Source organism: Ochlerotatus camptorhynchus, unplaced genomic scaffold (assembly GCF_037179485.1).
Source record: "Ochlerotatus camptorhynchus isolate MF236.1 unplaced genomic scaffold, CSIRO-AGI_Acam_v1.1 ptg000428l, whole genome shotgun sequence".
NCBI lineage: Eukaryota > Metazoa > Arthropoda > Insecta > Diptera > Culicidae > Ochlerotatus > Ochlerotatus camptorhynchus.
Window position 1 is genome coordinate 1274544 of NW_027040914.1, and position 6708 is coordinate 1281251.

At 38.3% G+C, this 6708-nt stretch overlaps 1 pseudogene; it reads left to right on the forward strand.

The window, feature by feature from the left end:
• Positions 1–6316: 6316 nt before the first annotated feature.
• Positions 6317–6467, forward strand: LOC135711255 (U4 spliceosomal RNA; annotated as a pseudogene).
• Positions 6468–6708: the final 241 nt, after the last annotated feature.

Below are 6708 nucleotides of genomic sequence, written 5' to 3' on the forward strand. Positions count from 1 at the left end.
CCCATTTTTTTTTATTATGCATCAAAATTGGCTTCTACTGTTACAGACAAAATATAAATAAAATAGGTGTTCAACTAGTGAATTTTCTCACGTGACGCCACTGGGCTGGACTCCTGATATACATGTGCAGGGAATTCGATAAAAAAAATGTAAAATTTGAAGTGGCTTGCGGCCCTGGTAAACATGATCAGGGAAACATTTTAAAAATGTTATTACTATAGTGTCGCAAGTAGACAAGTTTACGGAATAATTTAAAATATAAATAAAATTAAAATGGCTTTCGCTTCTGGTGAACATGGTCTAAGAAAAATCGAACAATAATGTTAAATTTTAAATGGCGCGCCCCTGATAAATATGATCAGGACAAAATTAAGAAAAATGTATATTGCTAGCGCTCTTGGTAGACTCAGGGAACAAAATCAAACTTGAAATTAATTGCACTCCTGGTAAACCATTTCAGGTTAAAATTGATAAAAGTATTTAAATTAGAAGTGACTAGCGCCTTAAATACTATACAAACACATATACTGTAATATAAAAATAATATGTTTAGTTTAAATGGTAGACAAGTTAGGGGAAAATTGAAAACATATGCTAAATTTTTAAATAGCCTCAAATTGTAAAAACAAAATTAAATAGTACCACTAATTTGTTAATAATTTCATCCGTTTGAGGTTAACCACTAATGGTGAAAATCCTTATTAGCGGACCAAAGTTGACGCTACTGGCGTAAGATAGAAATTTTGACATGATGATGCTTTCAAAAATTTGTCCACCGTGAGGTATGCGAGAGATGTTTGGAATCATGTCAAAAAGCTCGAAATCACTTCGGAAAGTAATTAATTAATTAATTTATCTTTATTAGGGAGGCTTTCAGCCTTGGGCTGGTTCACCTCCATTGCTTCGGAAAGTACTGAATCACTTGATAATGGTTCGGAATCACTTTGAAAATCACTTCGGAAAGCAGTAAATAACTTCATAAAGTACTGAAGCATTTCAGAGAGCACTGAATAATTTATGAAAAGTTCGAAATCACTTCAGAAAGTACTGAATCACTTCAGAAAAGTTTAGACCCGCTTCGAAAAGTAATGAATAACTTCAGAAATGTTTTCAATCACTTCAGTATCATTTTAGAAATATTCGTAATTACTCATGAACGCACTGAATCAAATCAGAACATTTTAGAAATGTCACTTCATTAAGTATTGAATAACTTCAGAAAACATCGGAATCATTTCAGAAGAAATCTTAATCTATGTGGAAAGTACTGAATCATTGCGGAAAATTCACTTCGGAAATAATTAAATCACTTAGGAATTTACTGAATCACTTCAAAAATGTTCGGAATCACTTAAAAAAAAAATAATGAATATCATCAGGAATGTTCGGGATAAAAAGTTCATGATAACTTCGGAAAGTACAGAATCATTTCAGAAAGAACAGAAAAAATCATTTCTGAACAATTCGGAATCACTCCAGAAAGTACTGAATCATTTCATATAGTTTGTAATCACTTTCAAAAATTCGGAATCACTTCAGAAAGAAGAGAATCATTTTTTAAAAGTTTGAAATCATTTCTGAAAGTACTGAATCACTTCAGAAAAGCTCGGAATTCTTCAGATGGTATTGAATAACTTAATAAAATATCCGAATCTCTTTGGAAAATACTCAATCTTTCCAGAAAGTTCGTAATTGGGTTCTTTAAGGGTATTGAGGTAAATGCATATTCGTAATCTGCATTAAAAATGAAACCCAAACCCAAAATTTTATCAATTTTGGTACACTGGAACTATTTTAAATAAGTACGATTACATTTGCAAAAAATCACCTTATTAGCGCCCCTCGGTGTCACTTTGTATGAGAGCGAAGCTCTTTCAGATGATGTATAAAAAACGATACATTTTTCAAAATTAAAGAACCCAATTGCGTCCATAAGAACTGAATAATTTCGGAAAGGACTGAATCACTTCACAAAACTTAGGAAAGTGATGTATCAATTCTCTAAAGTTTGCTATCACTTCCTCAATAACTGAATCACTTTGTAATAACTGAATCACTTCAGAAATGTTTGAAATATTTAATCACACACACTTTCACAGAATCATTTAAAAAATCAAAATCTCTTCTGTAACTACGGAAACACTCGAAATCTGAAAATCTCGGAATCAGTTTGAAAAGTACTAGGCTTTAGAAAGTACTGAATCACTTCAGATAGTACCGACATAGTTTAGCATGAGAAAGATTAACCGCTCGCGGTTGCTACTCCGTTATTATCAGATCACCTGTATTGCGTGGGACTAGCATCACCAGTGTGTAAAAACTGGTGATCTCATACTTTACGATAGGCAATAACAGCGCCGGCCGCGTCCAAATGTAGGTCAATTAGGGAATGAATAGGAATACGATAACGATAACGTTGAAAACTGAGAAATCCTCCTGGTACTTGGCACTTCCACGAATTTTTCAATAGTTTTTCAACAGGATTCACTTAAGGGAGTATTGATTCTTATCGCTAAGCCATATTAGTACTAAAATTCTGAACCAGGAGCTCTGGGCGATAGGAATAGGGTGGGACCAAGAAATTCCCCATAACATCAACGAACGCTGGCGACAATGGGCTGACTTACTTTAGCAGCTAGGTCTACTACGCATACCGCGATGCTATTTCCATTCATCGAAGGACTACGCTCGTCTGCAAATCCACCTCTTCGTCGATGCAAGCGAAACTGCCTATGCTTGTGCAGTATACTTCCGTTTGGAAACCGATCGTGGTGCAGAGGTAGCGTTTGTTGGAGCTAAAACGAAGGTAGTACCGCTGAAGACACTCTCAATTCCTCGACTCGAGCTGAAAGTAGCGGTTCTGGGCATCCGTTTGATGGAAACTATCCAGAGGTATCACACGTACACGGTCAGTCGGCGCTACTGCTGGAGTGATGCAAGCACGGTTCTCGCGTGGGTGCGCTCAACCGACCATCGTCGTTACCACAAGTTTGTCGCCGTTCGGGTTGGCGAGATCCTGTCATATACACAACAGTCGGAGTGCCGGTGGGTACCGTCTAAGCATAACGTTGCAGATCTTGCCACCAAGTGGAGAATCCCTGGCTCCGAGGACCGGCCTTTCTATACGAGCCGGAAGAACATTGGCCTAAGCAACGAACGGTTACTCCAACTGAAGAAGAACTCCGTCCTACCCATTTCCACGCCGTCCACTTTGCTCCAGCTTTGGTGTTCAAAAGATTCGATCGATGGACTAAAATGCAGCGCGTGGCAGCGTATGTCTTTCGCTGCATCGTTAACTTCCGCAGACGTCGAACGAAAGATAATCTGGAACTCGGCAACCTCACCAGCGACGAACTCCAACGGGCCGAAAGGGCACTTCTGAAGACGGCTCAAAGCGAGTTGTATGCAGAAGAAATCGCCATACTCGTCAAGACTCTAGGACCACCAGAGAATCGCCATGCCATCGTCGATAAATCCAGCTCTATCTACACTAAGTGTCCGTTCCTGGATGAGAACGGCATTCTACGCAGCCGTGGCCGAATCGGTGCCGCACCATACGCACCGACCGAAGCTAAGTTTCCGATCATTCTTCCCAATCAACACCTAATTACTTTCCTCATTGTAGACTGGTATCATCGCCGCTTACGTCACGCCAACCGAGAGACCATTTTCAACGAGATTCACCAACGCTTCGAGATCTCTCACTGAGACGACTGCTGGATAAAGTCGAATGAGCGTGTGCATTCTGCCGCCTAACGAAGGCGATTCCAAGACCACCAGCAATAGCTCCGCTTCCCGAGATGCGATTGACAGATTTCATCCAACCCTTCACATTCACCGGGTTGGACTACTTCGGGCCAGTGCTCGTAAAGGTGGGCAGAAGCAACGTAAAACGCTGGGTGGCCCTCTTCACATGCCTCACGATTAGAGCGGTGCATATGGAGGTAGTTCACTCACTAAGTACTGAATCGTGTATTATGGCAGTGCAAACGCTGTCAACATAGTGACATCGATCCCGACGAACGTCACGGACTGTCGGAACGTCAACAAAAAGGAAGAAAGGAAAGAATAGTAGAGTAATTTATAGTGCACAAATTATTGTTCAAATCAATGCGGTTTAAATTGTATGTAAGGTGAATTTATCATAATTGTTAATTACTAATTGAATCTATCCAAAGCTAACTATTTACAGTTCCTAAAGCTAGTTTTCTACACGATTTACCGTTCAGTGCTAAAATCTAAACCTATATTCTAATTATTGTAAGTACGGATTGATGAAACGTAAATTGAACTTAATACTAGTGTTGAATTTATAGATACAGTTAAAACTAATGCAGTGGACAGTGGGAATCTAACCGCACCACTTCCAGAGACAGTACACCAAATTTGTAAGTCGATAATATCAGGATCGCTATAAAATTATCTTAAATAAACATTTAATTACAGCTTAAAGCACGACAAAAACGTGTTGCTCATCTAGAGTTGGTGATTCTAACCCAACAAAATGGTGACACATCGAAAAAGGTCTCGATTTTGGCAACATGTATAAAGTACAGTCAACTCTCCACAACTCGATGTCCACTAACTCGATATGTCATGGCTACTGCGATAGCGAATTTGTATGGGATTGTTATTCTATAACTTGAGTTATGTTTCCAAGAACGAGATCTATCTGTACTGACATTACATTACATTAGGACAGTTTGGAATCACGTTGGAAAATTTCAGAATCACTTCAGAAAATACTGAATAACCTGAGAAAAACTTAGGACCACTTAGTACTGGATCCTTTCAGAAAAGCTTAGCACGTACAGAACAGTCCTGAACTTAACAAAAGTTTCAAATCACTTTGGAAAACAAATGTTCACACATGCTCGAGGAGTTTGGCATTCCGCTTTTGCTAAAAGTAGCAAAGGTTGGGTTCCTAGGTAAAAGTTTCCTTTGAGAGGTTCTTATACGAGAGCCTCATGGGATGTGCCATTTTGCATTAATCAACATATATTTATCGTTGCTGTTATTTTATGCTAGTGATTAATTTATGCTATATTAACAGTAGTCCTAATTTATAACTACTCAAGACATCACAAATCCACCGCCTCCAGCATAAATTGAACAGCAACGAATAAACCAAATTTATAATGATTTGTAAAACGCCAGAGATATTCTGAGTTAAATGCATGAAACAAATCCATAGTTCGGTAACTTTTTATTTGTATTTTTTTAATTTAAGTATAATTATATCCATAATCATCCCTTTATTTAGTCTCGCACTTTGTGTTGCTCGAGGTTTTGCAAACGAATGTTTAGGAAAATTTCTAGAAATGGTTCAAGATTTTTCCTGAAATTTGGAGAAAGTCAAGTATGATATTAGATATATAAGAAAACAAAAATGATGGTGCTTATTGACCGAACTTTTAGAAACTTAGAATAATTTAAAGAGACCCCCGGTTTTTTGATGTATGGCAAATGCCACCTTCGCCACCTGTATAGTACGGTGCTTTGCGATAAAGTGCAAATGTTTTGCAACGTACCAGATAATACACTATTTGAAACAATGTCATCAACGTCAGGGGCGGACGTATCGTTTTTTAGGCATATTTATATTTTAAGGGCGCAGGTCAATTGTGTGCGACTACTTAGCTCAAATTTTAGGAACACAGCACTGGTCCTAAGATTTTTCTGATCTTCCCTAAAGTTCTTGGAGCCTCCCTACGTTTCTTGAAAGTATTCTGAAGCTCCTCTCACTACTGTCCTGAACGCAATAGAACAGTCCTAAGAATCCCTATGCTTCATGTATAACCTCAATGCTTCACTAGCAACCAAAAATATCAATTTTTATTGTCCAGATGGCGCATTGTTCTACGAATAATTTAAGAACAAGAGATTTTTATAGGTGGGCACAGTCTTTAAATCCAGGCCAACATTAGAGCCACTTCGCATGTTTCACTCTTGAAAAGACTCATTTTATGATTCAAGAATTTCCATAGAATGGTATGTATCGAAAGTCAAACGTAAATGACTTCCATCTTGAGCCTTGATCTGATCAAATTTTTAAAATTTGTGTGAACCCCCATTCCCACTGACTTTCTCCAATCTCTATTGATATTAGCTTCTTATGACATCAACGATGAAGCTCAGCATTCGTGTTCCAGTTGTGAGATCAATGAGCAAGAAAAGATGGAACACATTAAGGATGAAATTGCATCTCTTCCAGAAGATTGGTTCAAAGACATAGGTAGAAATTTTAATTAATGTGACGGGTAACAACTGTTTCTAATGTCAGTTTCATATTTCAGCAACTATTACCATAATAATTAGCTTTGCGCAGTGGCGATATCGTAACCAATGAGGTTCATCCGAGGTGCGATTATTGCTAGTTAAAAACCATAATAATTAAACTTTACATATTTTTTTTCGAAAACACAATCGTGAATAAACTTCTTGACTTCATTAAACTCTCGTTAGAAAGAGTGGACTGCTTTCCGATTTCCGTTATCTCTCTAATGCCCGTAATCACATAATGACTCTTGAGAAATCTCCCCCTCGATGTTCGGAACAGAAATTGAACTGATTGCACACTTTCCCGGTCAGGAGGGAGGGATTGGTCGAAGATGTTCCGTAGATTTCAGGGCGAACCCTTTGCACGAAGCAATATTTGTTGCTACGGCACCCTTCGTGCGCTTGCAGCCCTGTCACGTTGTTTGTTCA